Source organism: Hemiscyllium ocellatum, chromosome 6, assembly GCF_020745735.1.
Source record: "Hemiscyllium ocellatum isolate sHemOce1 chromosome 6, sHemOce1.pat.X.cur, whole genome shotgun sequence".
Classification (NCBI taxonomy): Eukaryota; Metazoa; Chordata; class Chondrichthyes; order Orectolobiformes; family Hemiscylliidae; genus Hemiscyllium; species Hemiscyllium ocellatum.
In genome coordinates this window covers 103117138-103137081 of record NC_083406.1, presented here as the reverse complement: position 1 = coordinate 103137081, position 19944 = coordinate 103117138, and the positions used below count along the sequence as shown (strand labels likewise).

Below are 19944 nucleotides of genomic sequence, written 5' to 3'. Positions count from 1 at the left end.
AGTACTGTGAGCAGTTTGGTCCCCTTATTTAAGGCAAGATATCATTTCATTGGAGACAGTTCAGAGAAGATTCACAAGGATGATCCTGGTATGGATTGACTGTCTTTATGAGCAAAGGCTATACAGGTTGGGACTCTACTCACTGGAGTTTAGACAAATGAGAGGTGATCTCATTGAAACACACAGGATTCTTAACAAGCTTGACAAGGCAAATGCTAAGAGGATGTTTCCTCTCATGAGAGAGTCGTAAACCAGATGGTATTGTTTCAGGATAAAGTGGTGCCAATTTAAGACTGAGATGGGGAGGAATTTCTTCCCTCAGTGACTTTGGAATTCCTTGCCACAGTGAGCTGTGGGAGCAGAGTCCTTGTGTGTATTTAAGACTGAAGTAGATAGATTCTGATCAGTTGGAGAATCAAGAGTTACAGGGAGAAAGCAGGAAAGTGGTTGTGAGGAATGCTGAAACCAAGAGAAAATGCTGGATAATCTCAGCAGGTCTGGCAGCATCTGTAAGAAGGGAAAACAGCTGATGTTTCGAGTCTAACTGACCCTTTGTCAAAGCTAAAAAAAAGGGAGAAATAGGGAGGTATTTATACCAGGCTGAGAGAAGGTGAGTCATGGCTCCAGAAGCAAAGGTAGCAATAAAGAGGTGATAATGACAGTGCATGGAGAGATTATAGGGAGATTAGGAGCTGTGAATGACCAAGGCTGAAGCCAGTGCTATGTGACAAATATGTGGGGGATGGGGAGATGGGTGAAGCAGAGGCAAAATGGAAAACAGGGGAGTAGGGTAGCAAAGGGGGAAGAGGAGAGGAAAAATGTGATGAGAGAGTGGGAGCGAGAGAAAGAGAGAGAATGCTGGATTAGCCACAATCCTACTGAATGGTCATCAGGCTCGAGGGGCCAAACACCTACTCCCATTCTTATTCCTTACGATCGTGTGTGTATTGGCTCCTCCCAAATTCCTTACTAGACCTGGGGGATAATTTTCCCCTCTTGGAAGGTGGTGACAAGGGATAATATTGGAGTGAGATGGCACTGGAGAAAAACTTACTCTTTCTTGTCACCTCTGCAATTAAGTGCTGTGTGAGAAGATTCATGGACAACTGTCTCAACCCATCAGTAACTGAAACCCTTAAGTTGTCAATTAATGGCCACAAAGGGCCTCAATTTGGCATTCCCCTCATCACTAGCCTCCCATGGGTGAGAAAGGTGGCTAGTGACCACAACTAGGAAACCACGGTAGCTTGTGTGCCAAGTTGGGGAGGGGCTCTATTTGCCATATTTTGGAGCCAATCTGAGGTAAGGATGGAAGGGAAACGGTATCATCCAAAAGCCAATACCCTTGCCTCCAATCTCTTCCCATGAGAAAAAGGAAAAGATATTCATTACCATGCATGATTCGGACCCTGTGAGATGTAAGCCTCAAACTGCAACCTTTAGGACTTTCGAGGCTGCTGGCCTATCACTAATGTTGAGGCCTATGATAGGCTGATTCCTTTTAAAAAATGTATTCAAAGGATGTGGGACTCCTTTGTTAGGCCTGCATTTATTGCCCATCCCTAGTTGTCTTCTTGAACTGCTACTTTTAATTTGGTGTTGGTAGACCCATAATGCCATTATGGAGGGAATTCCAGGATTTAGAGTCATAGGATCATACAGTGTGGAGACAGACTCTTTGGCCCAAATCATCCATGCTGACCAGATATCTTAAAATTATCTAGTCTTATTTGTCACCTTTTGGCCATTATTTCTCTAAACCCTTCCAACTCATGTACCTTTGCAGATGTCTTTTAAATGTCAAAATTGTAATTGCCTCCACCACTTCCTCTGGAAGCTCATTCCATGCACACACCATCCTCTGCATGAAAACGTTGCTCCTCAGGTCCTTTTTAAGCCTCTCCTCTCTCACCTTAAACCTTTGCCCTCTAGTTTTGGACTCCCCCAACTTAGGAAAAAGAATTTGGCTATTTACCTTATCCCTGCTTCTCATGATTTTAAATAAGGTCACCCCTCAGCCTCCAAAGTTCCAGGGAAAAAAGCCCACCTACTCAGCCTCTCCTACAGCGGAAATCCTCTGATCTTGGCAATATCTTTGTAAATTTTTCTGAACCTTTCAAGTTTAACAACATCTTTCCTATAGTAGGGTGACCAGAGTTGAACAAGTACTCTAAAAGTGGCCTCACCAATGTCCTGCTTAGCCACAACATGAACTCCTATACTCAATGCACTGGCTAATGGAGGCAAATGTGACAATATCTTCTTCACCATCTTGTTTACCTGTGACTCCACATTCAAGGAGCAATGAACCTGCACCCAAGGTCTCTTCGTTTGGCAACATTTCCCAGGGCCCAATCATTAAGTGTATAAGTCCTTCCCTGGTTTACCAAAATACAACATCTCTCAGTTATCTAAATTAAACTCCATCTGCCTCCTTGGCCCATTGGCCCATCTGATCAGGGTCCCTTTGTAAATGGAGAATATCTTCTTCGTTGTCCACTATGCCACTTATTTTGGTGTCATCTGTAAACTTACTAACCAAACCTTCTATATTCGCATCCAAATTATTTATAACAATGATGAAAAGCAGTGGACCTAACACCAATCCTTGTTACCACCTACCCAGACTTTGCAAAGCCTTGCAAAACCATTGCCAGGATAAATGTTACCAAAGTGAGTGCCCTCTCCCAGGTCATTATCTCCATTATTTGATCATTGGCTATATATGATCTGCTGCGATGGTGGGCCACATTGTCTGCATGCCCGATACAAGAATCCTGAAACAAAAGCTCTACTCTGAGCTCTGCAATGGTAAGTGATCACTAGGAGGGCCTAGGAAATGCTACGATGATGCCCTGAAAGCCTCCCTAACCAAAGGCAGCATGCTCCTGACATGTGGAAATTGCTAGCCCCAGAATGCACAAACTGGAGAAGAAGCAACTGCCAAAGTCCCAGCCACTTTGAGCACCAGAGTAGAACATGTGAAAGCCAAATGCAGGCCGCAGGAAAAGCGCTCAGAATCTAGAGTGTTCCATCCATCTACCTCAGCAGCAGCAGAATTTGCGGTTCCAGTTAGGTCTATTCAGCCATCAGAGTACCTACTCATCTAGTCCAGACAGACAGCAAGTCTGCTCAGCCCTGAGGGACTGCCAAAGACTTTTAAGACTAGTCCAGTTCAATTTCTGGCTGATAGTAAGCCTCCAGCTTGTTGGTAGTGAGGGATTCTGTGATGGCAATGCCATTGAATGTCAAGGGATGATGTTTAAGATTGGATATAGTCTTTGCCTGGCACTTGTGCAGTGTCACTTGCCACTTGTCAGCTCAAGTTAGCGGGACTGCATAGTTAAATCTGATCCATTAATTGTGGGATCACTTGGCTCTATTTATGCTGTTTGGCATGTAAGCAGCGCCTGCCTTTAACTACATCAGGTTGACACGTCATTTTTTAGCTATGGCTACTGCTGCTCTTGGCATTCCCTTCTGCACTCTCCATTGAACCAGGGTTGATCCCCTGACTTGATGGTAATGACTGAGTAGGGGATATGCCAGGCCATGAGGTTGCAGATTGTGTTGGAGTACAATTCTGCTGCTGTGGATGCCCCTTAGTGCTTATGGATATCCAGTCTTCAGTTGCTAGGCCTGTTCGAAGTCTGTTCCAGTTACCACAGTCATAGTGCCACACAACACCATGCACAATATTCTCAATGGGAGGACAGGATTTTATCTGCAGAAGCACTGTGTCAAAGATCACTCTCAGCAATACTATCATAGGCAGATGCATCTGTGGTAGGCAGATTAGTGATGATGAGGTTAAGTACATTTTCCCTCTTGTTAATTCTGTTCACCATCTACCACAGACTCAGTCTAGCAGCTATGTCCTTTAGGACCCAACTAGCTGAGACAGACGTGTTGCTGCTGAGCTACTCCTAGTGGTGGTCACTGAAGTCCCCCACCCTGGGTATATTCTGCGCCATTGCCACCCTCAGTACATGGTCTGATGCTGAGACCTCACAATGTCCACAGTCAATATTAAGAGACTCCCAGGGCAATTCCTTCCAACTGTTTATCACTGTGCCATCACGTCTACTTGATCCGACCTACCACTGGGACAGGACATGTCCAGGGATGGTGATGTGGTGTCTGGGACAATGTTTGTAAGCTTTTATTTTGTGAGTAATACTATGCCAGGCTGTTGCTTAACTAGTCTGAGAGTCAGCTTTCCAGTTTGTGGCTGTTAGGAAAGAGACCTTTATAGGGCTGACAGGTTTGTATTTGCAGCTGTCATTTCAGGTACCTAGGTCATACAGAGTCACAGAGACGTGGCATTGAAACAGACCCTACGGTCCAACTCGTCCATACCAACCAGATATGCTAAATTACATAAAAACAAGGACTGCGGATGCTGGAGGCACTGTGCTAAATCTGCTAAATTAGTCTAGTCCCATTTGCTAGCATTTGGTCCATATCCCTCTAAATCTCTCTTATTAATATACGCATCCAGTAACTTTTAAATGTTGTAATTGTACCAGCCTCCACCACTTCCTCTGGCAGTCAATGTCAGACTGTTTGGTTTCATTCCTACAACTGAATGGCATTAGTCTATTTCAGAAGCAATTAAGAGTCAGTGAGAAAGTGAGGACTGCAGATGCTGGAGATCAGAGTCAAAACGTGTGGCGTTGGAAAAGCACAGCTGGTGAGGCAGCTTCTGAGGAGCAGGAGTGTCAACATTTCGGACATAAGCCCTTCATCAGGAATGTGGAGGGGGTTGGGGAAGGTATCTGAGAGATAAATAGGAGGATGGGGGTGGGGATGAGGAGAAGGTTGCTGAGATGGTGATAGGTAGATACAGGTGGGGGATGATGGTGATTGGTTGGAGAGAAGGTGAAGCGGATAGGTGGGAAGAAAGATGGAGAGGTAGAACAGTTCAAGAGGGTGGTGCGAAGTTGGAGGGTTGGATCTGGGATGAGGTGGGGGGAAGGGAGATGAGGAAACTGGTGAAGTTGGCGTTGATGCCAAGGCGATAAGAAGGTCCAAGATGGAAGGTGAGGCAGATTTCCTCCAGGCATCGGGTGGCTTGGATTTGGCAGTGGAGAAGGCCAAGAACTTGCATGCCCTTGACAGAGTTGGAAAGGGAGTTAAAGTGATCAACAATAGGGCAATAGATTTGTTGGGTGCGGGTCCCCCAGAGATGTTCCCTGAAACATTCTGTGAGTTGGCATCATGTCCCATCAACGTACCAGGAGACCACATTGAGAGCAATGGACTCAGTCGATGAGGTATTTGGGTGCACATGAAAATCTCTGTGAGATGTGGAAGGATCCTTTGGGGCCTTGGACAGAGGTGAGGCAGGGAGTTGTGGCACAGGTTTTATACCTCTTGCAGTGGCACCTCATCTTCTGCCTTGGGATCCTCTAACCACACAAAATCAATGTCGATTTCACCAGTTTGTTGTGGTTCTGTTCGCCGAGCTGGAAGTTTTTGCTGCAAACGTTTCGTTCCCTGGCTAGGGAACATCATCAGTGCTATTGGAGCCTCCTGTGAAGCGCTGCTTTGATGTTTCTTCCGGTATTTATAATGGTTTGTTCTTGCCGCTTCCGGGTGTCAGTTTCAGCTGTAGTAGTTTGTATGAGGGGTCCAGGTCGATTGTCTGTTGATGGATGTTCTTGCCGCTTCCGGGTGTCAGTTTCAGCTGTAGTGGTTTGTATATGGGGTCCAGGTCCATGTGTCTGTTAATCCATTAACAGACACATGGACCTGGACCCCATATACAAACCACTACAGCTGAAACTGACACCCGGAAGCGGCAAGAACATCCATCAACAGACACATCGACCTGGACCCCACATACAAACTACTACAGCTGAAACTGACACCCGGAAGCAGCAAGAACAAACCACTATAAATACCGGAAGAAACATCAAAGCAGCGCTTCACAGGAGGCTCCAATAGCACTGATGATGTTCCCTAGCCAGGGAACGAAACGTTTGCAGCAAAAACTTCCAGCTCGGCGAACAGAACCACAACAACGGACACCCGAGCTACAAATCTTCAACCAGACTTCACCAGTTTCCTAATCTCCCCTCCCCAAACCTTTGCCAACATTGTTTCTCTTTCAATTCTAGATTTTTTAAAATTGAATTCAAATTCCACCATCGTCTTGATGGGATTTGAACCTGCATTCCCAGAAAATCACCTGGGTCTCTGGATTTCTACTAACAATACTACTAGACCATCCTCTCCCCCTTTTAGTCACCCTGATTCACCGGTCTGCTTTTAATGTGCTGATTGGTGGGCACATTACTAGTTACCGTACTACTGGAGGCAATGTAGTAGTCAATCCTCGCATCCTCACATCTCTCAAAAATATCGGAAAATTCACCCCTGGTTTTGAAGGGTTACAACCAAGATTGCACTGCTGTTCTTGTGTATATGAAATGTTATTACAAATGTGCACATGTTTAGCAAAGATTGAATCGCTAAACAGAATGCTAGGGGTAATGTAAATGTGAACAGAATTGAAGGAAAAAATGTTCAAATATTGTCAGAAGTATTATTATTTAATTTCCTCTTTGCGATTTAAGTTAGGTATTTCTTCTCAGGATGAATGAACATCAGAATTACTTGATAACCTTTAAGTGTTAAAAGCAAAATGATTGTTTCGAGGACAACAGACACATTTTTATAAAGTATAATGGGATCACTGAATTGACACACTGACTACTATTAGGTAAAGGAATAAATCTTGACAATACATTTCTTATTGAGCTGCACCTGATGTAATGTAGAGAATTTCTTTAAACTAAGCAATAGATATAAATCAGAACGATAATAATCAAATGTTTAATTGAATTCAAACTGTACGAACCCATGTCATGAGCACAATGGGCTGAGTTGTTGGGAGCTGTAGGTGGGAGGGGAAAAGAAAAGTTGGAAATATAAAGCAAACTGGAGGTGGTCTGGCTGAGACAGGCCAAGGCTGGTATTGCTAATGTCCCTTTGAGTTAAACACTTTTTTTTCTATGTATGACTTTGTCCTGAGTTTGTTTGGACAAAACCAAAGATCTTACTATCTGGCGATGTAGTCAGATTGACGGGGAAAAGTTATTTCAGAAAAAAATACACTTTTCCTCTTCTGAAGGTGGCTTTTGGTTCCATGGCTAGCTTTGGCTCACTAATAGCTTGCCATATTTGCCACTTGTCCCTCAGACACTGAGGGTCAACAGACCAGTCAGTAAATGTCAGCAATATAGACAGAAAACTGCTCAACAATTGTCTGCCTATTTCTGACATTGGGTCTTGTCACAACACTGTTGGTCAGTGCAAATACCAGAAAGCCCATGTGAATTGGATGTTTCCATTTCCAAACTTGTCCAGGGGCAATGCTGGATGCAGGGGCCATCTGTTCAGCTCCAGTGTCAGACATCCAAAGATTGATGGAGGAGAACCTTGGGACTTACAAAAGGTGCTCTTGCAGGTGCTCATAAAGATGGCTGTGCACAGGAACCATATCAAATTTTAACAGCACAGAGTATTTTAATTACAGGTCTCCTTCCATCAGTGTAGTCTTAACACTGTAGCCGCCATCCGTCAACGACAAGTTTGTACTAGCAGCCTAGCATAAGAATGGTTTTCATTTTCAGCACAAATATTTTCTAATCGACTGTTCCGAGATGTTAATGAACACTTCTGCAGCAAGTGGGACTTGAACATGGGCCTCCTGGTATAGAGATAGTACACTACCATGATGCCACAAGAGTTCCATGTCACTTTGGACATCAATCCTCAGGCACAATCGTTCTCAAACTCAAATATGTCTCATCATGAGTGGCTGGAATCAGGGTTCCTCCCAATACATTTGTCGGAGACAGAAGGTAGAGGTTGCACATTAATAGTGAACAGTGTCTGCCACTGTTTTCATAATTCATTTAACCTTTCACTTACAAACATTTTGTACAAACAAGAACACAATGGAGGATTGTGGGAATACATAATTAATTTGTCTTGTGAGAAGGATTTTTATAATTCACCAACGACTTCATGCGTCTTTGAGCAAGACTGCCTATTAAATCTAATTAATGGTAGAATTGAAAGATTTTTTACTTGCACTGGAGACTGATGGAGACTGCCAAAACTCATTGCACACAATAGCTATTAGAGCAGAGAGACCTTCATTTATTGTATGTTGATTAGATTCAAACACCAGTCACAGTGATACCAGGACAGTGTCATTTGTATAATTAGGGGATAGGTGGTGTACTGCTAATGTCACTAGACTAGCAACCCAGGACCCCAGGCTAATTTCCTGGGGATATGGGTTTGAATCATAGAAACATAGAAAGCAGGAGTAGACCATTCAATCTTTTCAGCCTGCTCTGCCAATCATTATGATAATGGTGGATCATCCAACTCAATAGCCTGCTCCCCTTTCTCATCCCTCCAGCTCCGATATCCTTTGATCCCTTTAGTCCCGAATGCTATATCCAACTCCCTTTTGAAATCATACAATGTTTTGGTTTTGACTGCTTTCTGTGGTAGTGAATTCAACGGATTCACCATTCTGTGGAAGAAGAAATTTTTCCAAATCTCATCTTAAATGATTTACCCCATACCTTTAAACTGTGAGCCCTGGTTTTGGACTCCTCCACCATCAGGAACATTCTTCCTACATCTATCCTGTCCAATCCTGTTCAAATTGTATAGGTTTGTATGAGATCACTAGCCCCTCCCCCACCATTCTTTTGAACTTCATTGAATATAATCCTAACCCATTCAATCTCTCTTCAAACTTTCTGCCATCCCAGGAATCAATTTGGTGAACCTTCGCCAAACTCTGTCTATAGCAAGAACATTCCTCTTTAGATAAGGAAACCAAAACAATACTCCAGGTGTGGTCTCACCAAGGCCCTACACAATTGCAGCAAAACACCCAATGTCCTGTATACCAACCTTCTCACTATGAAGGACAATTTACCATTTGCCTTCTTTACTGCCTGCTGCACCTATATGCTTACCTTCAGTGACTTGTATGTGGTCACCTAGGCCTCCCTGTATGTTCCTTTCTCTCAATTTATAGCCATTCAGATCATTTTTATCTCACTATTTTTACTACCAAAGGGGATAACATCACATTTAGCCACATTAGAATGCATGTGCCCACTCACTCAGTTCGTCCAAATCACACATTTCTGCATCCTCCTCACAGCTCACCTGCCTACCCACCTTTATGTTATCTACAAATCTGGAGATATTGTATTTCATTTCCTCATCCAAATCATTAATATACCTTGTGAATAGCTAGGATACTGGCACTGATACCTGAGGTACTCCATTAGTCACTGCCTGGCATCAAAAAAAGACTCGTTTCTTCCGAACAAGGGAAAATGGTAAAATTTGAAATCAATATTTAAAAAATGACTTATTAGCAATCATATAAGCATTGTTTATTGCTGTAAAAATCCAACTGGTTCACTAATGCCCTTTGCAGAAGGTAAACCACCATCCTTACCCTGCTTTGGCCCATGTGTGACTCCAGACCCACAACAATATGGTTGACTCATAACTGTCCGTGGGCAATGAATGCTGACCTAGCCAGTGATACCTACATCCCATGAACAAATAGAATTAGTCAGACAAAATCTACTCGTCCTAAATGATCTAGATTGGACTAATTTAGTTAGTCTTGATCACAAGCGGGATCATCTGGATTGGTACTGGATACAAAATAAACAAACAAGGCTAGTATTATCATTTATTTCAGTGTAAATGAAGCAGCAACTTCAGGCAAGGGCTGGTTATACAAATCAATGCAAGCACTCAAAGCTGCCAACCAAGCTGTGCTTCTCTATGGTTAGCCACAGAAACATCTCACTGTCTGCCTCTGCATTGATATGATTTGGAGATGCCGGTGTTGGACTGGGGTGGACAAAGGTAAAAATCACACAACACCAGATTATAGTCCAACAAGTTTTTTGGAAGCATTAGCTTTTGAAGCACTGCCCATTCATCAGGTGGTTGTAGAGTATAAATGATGGTGAAGGAGCAGCGCTCCGAAAGCTAGGGCTTCCAAATAAACCCGTTGGACGATAACCTGGTGTCGTGTGATTTTTAACTCTGCATTGATATGTAACTAATGTTGCAGTGCTGCTGAACACGAGTCAAATTTGGCACAGACAGTTATCTCTTGTCAGAAGAAACATAAGTACCCATTTGACAATCTGATAACTGATAAGTGCTGCCAGTCAATGTGCCCGGCACAGGAAGTGAACTATTAAAAATCTGCAGTATTCTTCAGTTAGTAATTGGCTTTGATGATTTTAGAACATTAAATTTAGAATGATGAAAAAAGTTTGTTTTCTATCTCTTTATTTCTATCCAAACTCTATTTCTCGTTCTAGACTTTTTTGAATCTACCCATTTAAACTCACAATTTCATTCTCAGTCCATTATGCTGTTAACTTCACAATCCTTCAATCTGATTGCTTAAGGAGATGTATAATTTCTTGCTCTGGTCACTCAGTTATCCCTTTGAACTTCCAGCACCTTGTCACTGAAAAAACGTTAAACCTAAACATGCCAGTAGAAATCTAATGAACTTGATTCAACACATGTTGTTCAGTAATGTTTTGCAAAAGCAAAGTCTGGGCTATTCTATTTTTGAACAGATCTCCTTTGGCTATATTAATCAGAGATAAACTTCTCTATGCTCCATTTTTCAACGTCTATTAAATATTTATGTATAAACTGCTCGAAGAAGATATTACATGGTTATGAAAAAAAAACTGAACTTGATCAAATTATAACAAGGTCTGAGAAACACAGACACAATTAAACACTGGCTGCTGTCTCCCTCTCTGTTGTTCCGTCATTACCTAACCTCCACACAATCCTCCCTCTGGCTAGTCTGTGGCCTGCTGTGCCGCTGCATTGTACACAACCACTCATCTGCTATCACATATTGACTTGACCGGATTTCAACTCGCTGTTTTCTTTGAAAAGTTTATTTTTATTTTTACAGGGGCTAAGCATAAAATCAACTTTGAATTTTTTTTTCATATTTGTATCAGACAAGCTCCTTGTCATCTACTTAAAATGTCAACAAGCAAATGGATTCGGCCAAGTTCAGAGAGTTTCCTTTCAAATCTCGCTCAAAAAATATTCCTTCTTGCTGTCAATGTGAAACGAAATAGATTTATTATGGGTGGAAAGTCTCTTTGGGTTATTATGCAGCATCACAAGCATAAAGATCTTCTTTGGTTGTTGTTTCTACTGAAGATTTAATTGCATCCTTTCAGAATACATAGAGGTTGTTATTATAATGAAGGAAAATTTATTGCTCAGTTGTATGTTGCTAATGACGAAGATAGGGGTCTTTGTAGGAGTTACTGCCTCTGAAGTATATTTGAATTGTACAAAGGTAAAAAGCAAAGAGGACAAAAGTAAAGAGGACAAATAATGTCAGATCTACTCAACTAGTCAGACTGGAGAATTTCTACTGATGCATGCACAGTTTGAAGCAGTAAATGTGGGGACTTCAATTTTGTGTACAGAAACTGTAACAAAGAAAAGCAAAGAAAGTAAGACAGAGATAAACGAAACAGAATTATAGTGTGAAAAGATCATTTTAATTAAATTACAAACAATAATTAAAATCTGAAGGAATGCTACAGTTGTAAAATTAAGTTTTCAGTGACTGAGTTTATTTAGCATTAACAAACTGTTCTTAAAGGTTCAAAAAAATTTACTTCCACTTTAATGGACATCTAACTTTTCTGACATGTTTCACGGGTAAACAGAAACACAGCAAGCAGTTAAATATTTAGAGTGTCCAATTTCTAAACCAGCATCTGAAGGAGCAGGGCATCTTAGTCATCAACTTCGTTACTTCCCTCTTAATAGTGTGAATCCAGACATCCAAAACTGGTGTTCAGTTTACTCCCTCAGAACCATGAGCACTGATAGCCTCACCATTGTCCATACTGTAAACTCAGGGCTACTAAGCCCAGATGTCACATTCTTCTTCATTTCTTATTGCCACACATCTGCACAAAACTCACGAGAATGTCAAACGTGTATTGAACTGTGAAACCATAAAACGTAGCAGCAAAGACAGGCTCTTAATGTTGACAAAACAAAACAGTGTGGTGATCTTTCAGCAGCACATGGTGGTCTCTCTTGCAAACATGGCAGTCTCTTGGCACAGCAAGGTGGTCTCCCATCCCAGAATGGTAATCTCTTAGCACAGCATGATCATCTTTCAGTAGCAAGTGGTGGTCTCTCGGCCCAGTGTGACCTCAGTGTGAATTTCTGGTCCCCAGCTGAATCCAATGTGGTCTCCAGAGTAGAGAGTAGTTAATAAAGGATACAGTGTTCTCAACTTTGTTGGTTGAGGCTTACAGTGAAAGAGCCAGGAAGTGACGTTTAGTTTGTACAAGACATTTGTTTTGATTTATTATTGTCAAATGTATCTAGATACAGCAAAAAGCTGTATTTTGTTCAGTGTTGTGCACCACATTTATAGGAAAACTGTGAACACTTTGGAGAGAATGCAGAAGCGATTTACAAGAATGGTTCCAGCAATGAGAAACTGCAGTTATGTGGATAGGCTGAAGAAGTTGAGACTGTTCTCTCTGGAGAGAAGGCTGAGGAGATTTGATAGGGGTTTTCAAAATCATTAGCTGGCTGGAAATAGGGAGAAGCAGTTCACTTTTGTAATAACAAGAGGTCATCAATTTAAAGTAATGTGCAAAGATGACATGAGAAAAAAAAGTGTAGCTAGGGTTTGGAATGAGCTGTCTGGAAACATGGTGGAGGTAGGGTCAACGGAGGCATTTAAAAGGACATTAGATGTTTATTTAGATCGAAAAGGTTTGTAGGGAAAAAGGGAAATGGCAGGAGATCAGCACTAGGTAACAGAACCAGTACAGGGATGATGGTCCAAATAATCTCCTTCAGTCCTGCAACAAATCTGGTGTTATTACCTAGTCCTTTAATAAAATCGGCTTGGCTCGAATTGCTCTACATTTTCACTGAGTTGTATTTTTTAATACTGTCCTTCAGTCGGACAAGAATATCTCTTTCATCCACTTCATATTGGAACAAAACATCTTTGCTCCTCAGATCCAGCCTCAAGTGTAGTCCCAAGTTGAGTTGATCCACCATAGACTTGCCTGAAATACACTTGCACAACCTCCCCTTGACCTCGCTTTCCTCTTTTAACACACTCCTTAAACCTAACTCCATGCCAACCTCCAGATCACTTGACCTACATGCCCTTGTGTGGTACAGTGACAAACCCAATGTTACAATGCCCCCTGTAAGGCGCCTTGGTCCAATTACAAGCTGTTCAAAACAGTGTATGCAAACCAGTGGTTGTTATTATTGTTGTTATGCCTTTGTTACATTCAGGCTCATTACCCATCACATGAAAAAAAACAACTCCTGTTCCCTTCCCTCCTTTGTGTTGAAACAGTCTCTAGATTCTCCTTCCAATTCAAGAATCACTTCTCACCAACTGGTGGCTTTGTCCATGCATACAGCTGTAAACTCAGCCTTATGGATTGTGGCCTCCTCTGCAATTCCTTCAATGAGCTGAAAATGTATTGCTGGTTAAAGCTCAGCAGGTCAGGCAGCATCCAAGGAGCAGGAAATTCGACGTTTCGGGCAAAAGCCCTTCATCAGGAATTCCTTCAATGATCACTGCCCGCCTATTGAGTGGACTTCAGCCATTGGAGTCCTGCACATTACCAAATTCTGTCGAAGCTTCCCACTAAAACTCATTCAATCACTTCTTGGGAAGTTTCTTCCAACAAATAACTTCATACCTCCATCCCCTACACTCCAAACCACTCACCAATGCTCAATGGCTCATTAATCTCAGCTCTGTGAAACACTTCAGAATATTTTCTATAGAGAACGTGTGCAAGCTGCTGCTGATTCTGAGTCAGGTACAAGTCTGTCTTTTGCTGAAGACTAAAGTTTATCATGTTAGTTATGACAGTTACTTTTCACGGCATACTATACTCAAGGTGCATTTATGAGAAAAGAAAACACTATTTTCTTTAAAAAATTAAGCTCCAAGTAGAAACAATGAAACACTGACGTGCTATAATAATGGAAATAAAACTATTAGAATGCACTGTATTTTACAAAGCAAATATAAAACCTTACCGTGTTAGTTAAATATTTCCATTCTGCATACAGCTGGAGAGAGACAGTAATCTAATGTAAATCCATTATCACAGAATTATGACAGAAGGCAATTACTAATTTCAGTGCATCCTATAAACTTGCTCAACCTTCAGAATGAGGAGCATGATTAGTTTGGTTACCCACTGACAACAAAAAATTTCCAGCACTAACCCCATAACTCTTCTGGAGAACAATTTCTGTTCAACAATAGCGACCCAGTCGTCCTTTAAGGAGGATGTGTGCCACATGTATGAAATGCATTGTATAAATGTTAATATTGTGCCTTACCGCGTTCTGTCGGTTAGCTCCAAACACCACTCGGGGCAGCTTTTTGTGGGGGGGAAAAAAAAATAAAATCGCATACTCACCATCCGAAAGCAATTTCAGCAAAGGTCAGCGTTCCGGATTGACAGCTACTTCTCAGATGTGGAAGTGCATTGTTGAGCTCCTTCCAGTTGCCGGGCAGTTTACTCGGCAGCACAGGACAAAGGTATCACCAACATTGTGTGGTGCACAGTTCACACACTGCCGCCAGCATTCCGCCCAAACGATCCCGTTTCTGCCACTGGATGATTCCGTCTGAAGGAAAGCCACCGCTATCCCAGTGTTGCTAGGAGACAGGGTGTTTCTGACCTGAATTCTGAGGTAAGTTTGCTGTTGCCCAGGAAGGCGAGGCAGCACGCGCTGCCCTTCATTGAAATGCAACAGCAGAGAGCCCGGCGAGCTGCAAATGCAAACTTCGAATCAAACGCAACTATCTCACTCCCTATTGTTACCAGACAGCAGCACAGATGTTCTTGCAACTTGCACTAAAGGTCGTGGTTACCATGGCCCAATTAGTCTCCCTTTTTTTCCCCCCATGAAAATCCAGATTGCACCAGCTGATACAAACTCCCCCAGGCTTTCTCCTATTGACAGGCTATTTCCTTGCAGTCTGTACCAGCGACAACCACATTAAGTATTTTCAATTAGTGTTCTTGTACAGTCACCCTCTCTCAATAAGAGTGTACGTTGAACCACAAGTACTCTTCACGGTTGCGGTTTTGCTCATTTCCATTAGTGACCTGAATCCATCTCAGTCATTAAAACAGCAATATGATCCTTAAAAGCAAGGCATCAATATCCAGTATATCTAAAAAAAAAGGAATATCACAAGCACACCAAAATTTCACGACACTGTTGCTTGTACTAGATTAATAGTTGTAAAGGTGAGCAGACAATCAGTTTACCCAGATAGAGAGCACAACTTAGAGAATGCTCAGTAAACAATAATTGCTCAACTAACCTCTGTAGGTATCAAAACTATATATAGAACAATTAACCCCAAGAGTGTTACAAAACACTTGCTTAATTGAAAGATTCAAATCAAGAGAGCTTTGTCCATATTTAATTATATCACTCATGCAATGATACTGTTTTTGGCTTTAATAGTCAAGTGTTTTCTTTTTATTTGGCCACATTTTAGAATAAGGGATAGCAGATTTAAAACAGAGGAGAAGTTATTTATAGAGTCATGAGCACGAAAATATACCCTTTGAGCCAATCGGTCCATGTCGAAAATAATCCCAAAATGAACTCGTCCTACCTGCCTGCTCCTGGCCCATTTCACTCCAAACCTTTCCTATCCATGTACTTATCTAAGTGTCTTTTAAACATTATGACTGTGCCTGCATCCACCATCTCCTCAGGAAGTTCATTCCACATGCAAACCGCCCTCTGAGTGAAACATTTGCCCTTCATGTCTTCTTTAAATCTCTCTCCTCTCACCTTAAAAATATGCCCCCTAGTCTTGAAATCCCCCATCCTAGAGAAAGACTCCTACCATTAACTCTATATGTACCCCTCATGATTTTATCAACCATTATAAGGTCACCTCTCAGCCTTCCAGTTGTGAATTGTGGAATGTGGTGGATGCTGGGTGTTATCAAATGACGAGCAGGCTTGAAGGGCTGATCCTGCTCCTAGTTTTTATGTTCTTATTCATATATATTATACTTTCAGTCAGATATGTGGAAAGTGTTCTGTGTTTTATTTTCCTTCTAGAATGATACATGCTGTTGAATGCATGATCCCACATCATAAGACTGGTTAAAATGTAAGATTCCGTAGATATATAGAATTTCTCTCTTTCTGTAGTGTGTGCATGAAATATTTCAACAAGGCCGATGTTTTAAATATTAGTTTCAGTTCAAAAAACAATTTCAAATAAAGTTTCTAATTTTTCTTGCCTCGTTGGCCTGTTATGTGTTGAGATATAGAATATTTTCTATTGTACACCCCAACTGCAGCATCCAGCATTAGCAGATTAGAGAGCACAGTCAAAGACAACATGAGAATCCCTCTCTTCACTTCAAATGATATGCTTGTTCTGAGGAACCCTGTAAATACCAATATGGGACTGACGCACTCGGCTAACATTAACCAGAATGAGTGAAGGGAATTCCTCTTGATCTCAATTAATTCACAGATTGAAATTTATTTGTTCTGAAGTAGACTAACTTGAGGAGTGTTTTTTATGATTTTGTTACCATTCAATGGTAAATCTTAATTGTCCTCCTCTAGCTTATCTCTCCACGCTTCAGGCTCACTGCCTTTATTCCTGATGAAGGGCTTTTGCCTGAAACATCAATTTCGCTGCTGTTTGGATGCTGCCTGAACTGCTGTGCTCTTCCAGCACAACTAATCCAGAATCTGGTTTCCAGCATCTGCAGTCATTGTTTTTACCTCAGTCTTAATTGTCTGTCAATGATTTATTTGCATCAAATAGAATGTATCTATTCACACCAAATGGTGGAAGTGAAAGGTGCTTATTCTGGATTACTCAATTTACAATGACCTCTGTTCAATTGCATTCAGCCTCTCCATCTTTGTAAATCAGCTTTGAGATCATCTTCCAGCTCTCTACAAAAATGGCTTTCTATATTTTTAGTTTAAGCTTTAATGTTTGAGATGTCAGGTCAGAAACATCTGTCAATCATATCGTAATGAACATTGTATCACAACTGATTTGCAAACAAGCTGAATTAACTGGGCTTCTGCTCTGTTCATGAATCTTTTAAGTCTCCTTTGTCAAATTATGAGAATGTGCGTTTTACCCCAGGCTCATGTTTGCACTGAAGCTCCTAGTCTCCTGGTTAGTACTAATACTGTTCCTCTGGTGCTTGTTCTGCAATTCCTTTTTTCCCACTTTTCACTTTCTACTTGCTTCCTCACTCATAACAATCTTTTTCCTTCCACATGGCCCTTCTTTGTTTCCAGATGTTGCTGATTTTCTCTGCTTCATAATGAGCCTTATTCAGAGTTTTGGTGTTTGTAGTTCAGTGAGGAGCACTCCTGACTACCATTCACAAGATTCTATGCCGGCATCCTGGGCAGCATGATGGCTCACTGCTGCCTCGTAGTGCCAGGGACTTGGGTTTGATTCCAGCCTCAGGCAACTCTCTGTGTGGAGTTTACACATTCTCCCTATGTCTACGTGAGTTTTCTCCGGGTGCTCTGGATTTCTCCCACAGTCCAAAGCTGTACAGATTGGGTGGATTGGCCATGCTAAGTTACCTATAGTGTCCAAGGATGTGGAAGCTAGATGTGCTAACAATGGGAAGTACAGGGATAAGGTAGAGCAGTGAACCTGGATGGGATACTGTTTGGAGGGTCAGTGGGGACCCAATGGACTGAATGACCTGCTTTCATAATATAGGGATTCTATGACATTGCTTCAAAATATGAAGACAAAATTGAAGCTGATACTCCAGAGCAAATGCTGAGCTGCATGTTGGAGTTACTCTTCTTTTAGATAAGATGTGAAATCAAGATCTCTTCTTCCTGCTCGAGTGGACATATAAAAAGGCTATTTATTGAACAAGAGCAGGGCAATGATTCCCAGTGACCTATTAATGTTTATCCCGAATGAAAAGGAATTATTCCTGCATTTTGACTCCCATAAAGGTAAAGAAATGGCAATATGGTTGCATGATAGGATGTTGGAGGGGAACTTGCTGGTGTTTGTATTCCCTTGCACAATTGCCCTTAACTTTCTAGTCACGGGTTTAAAGGTTCCGTATAAGGAGCCTTACTGAGTTGTTGCAGTGTACCTTGGCGTTTGTACACACTGCTGTTACTGTGCATTGGTGGTGAAGGGAGTGAACGCTGAAGGTGCTGAATGGGATGCCAGTCATGTGGGCTGACCTGTATTGGTTGTATCGAGCTTAAGTGCTTTTGGCTGTGCCTTCATCCAGGCAAGTGGGGAGTAAACTTTTATATTCCTGGTTAGTGCCTTATAAATGGTGGAGAGACTTTGGGGAGTCAGGAAGTGAGTTATTCACTGCAGGGTTCCTAGGCTCTGGCCTTTTGTTTTAGCTTGAGTCCAGTTCAGTTTCTGGTCAATGATACTCCCACAGGAGGTAGATAGTGGGGAATTCAGAAATTGATCCTCACCAGTGATTGTTAGATTTTCTCCTTTTGGACTTGGCCACTGCCTGACACTTGTGTGGTGCAGAGCTTGCCACTTGATATCCAGGCTTGGCTAACGTCCAGGTCTTGTTGTATTTGGACTTCAACTACTTCACTATTCAAAGAGCCATGAATGGTGCTGAACACTGCAATCATTAACAAATATCCTCATTTCTGACCTTACAATGGAGGGACACTACTCAAAGGAACTCCTTGAGCTGAAATGATTGAATATCAAAAACCATAACTATCTTCTAACTGTTGTGTCAGGTATGACTTTAAATTGGGGAGTTTTCCCCTTGACCTCCACTGAGTCCAGTTTTGCTTGAGCTCCTGGAGTCAAATGCAGCCTTGATGTCAAGGGCTGTCACTTTCATCTCATATCTGGAATTCAGCTCATTTCTCCATAGATTCATAGAGATGTACAGCATGGAAACAGACCCTTCGGTCCAACCCATCCATACTGACCAGATATCCCAACCCAATCTAGCCCTACCTGCCAGCACCCAGCCCATATCCCTCCAAACCCTTCCTATTCGAGGTCAGGAGCTGAGTGACCCTGTCATACTGAGTGTTAGTGGGCATGTTATCACTAAGGGGAGGTGGTAGCATAGTGGAAATGTCATGTGCTAGAAAATCAGAATACCAGGCAAATGTTTTGGGAATATGGATTTAAATCCCACTATGGCAAACAGTGAATTTAAATTCAGTAAATAAAATTTTAAATCAAAAGCTCATCTTGCAACAACCGTGTAGCCACTGTCGATTGACATTAAAAACTCATCTGGTTCATTAATATCCTTTAGGGAAGGAAATCTGCCATCCTTACCAAGTCTGGCCCACATATAACACTAGATTCACAACAATGTGGTTGACTCGGAATTGCAGCTGGGAAATAAACGCTGAACCCTATGATGCCCATATTCTCATGAACAAATAAATGCTGTTTGATAGAATTGCCAACAATTCTTACCATCATTCTGCTAACTATTGAGAGTTGACTCATATGGCAGTAATTGCCTGAGTTGGACATGTCTTGCTGTTTGTGGATAGGATATACAAAGGCAATGTTGCTCATTGCCAGGTAGATGTTCAAAGTAGACAAGCAGGAGGCTGGGAGGTGGAGAAGTCGACGTTTCGGTGTAACCCTTCTTTAGGTAGATGTTCAGTCTGGTTATTAACACATTTACTGCGGTAGAGGTTTCCCAGGCACACAAACACTGGTGTGTTTCCTATAACATGACAATGACTGCATTTCATCTGCAATGAAGCATGTTGTGACATCTGGTGGTCATGAGCAGCTCAATG

General features: G+C 41.9%; 1 protein-coding gene across 1 annotated transcript in view; it reads right to left on the bottom strand.

Annotated features, from left to right (window-relative positions):
• LOC132816523 (CRACD-like protein) overlaps window positions 1–14762 on the bottom strand; it is a 153606-nt gene extending 138844 nt beyond the window's left edge. Inside the window, exon 1 of the mRNA XM_060826223.1 lies at window positions 14556–14762. The gene's annotated coding sequence lies outside the window, so the exon portion shown is untranslated. The remainder of the gene's footprint in view (window positions 1–14555) is intronic.
• Window positions 14763–19944: the final 5182 nt, after the last annotated feature.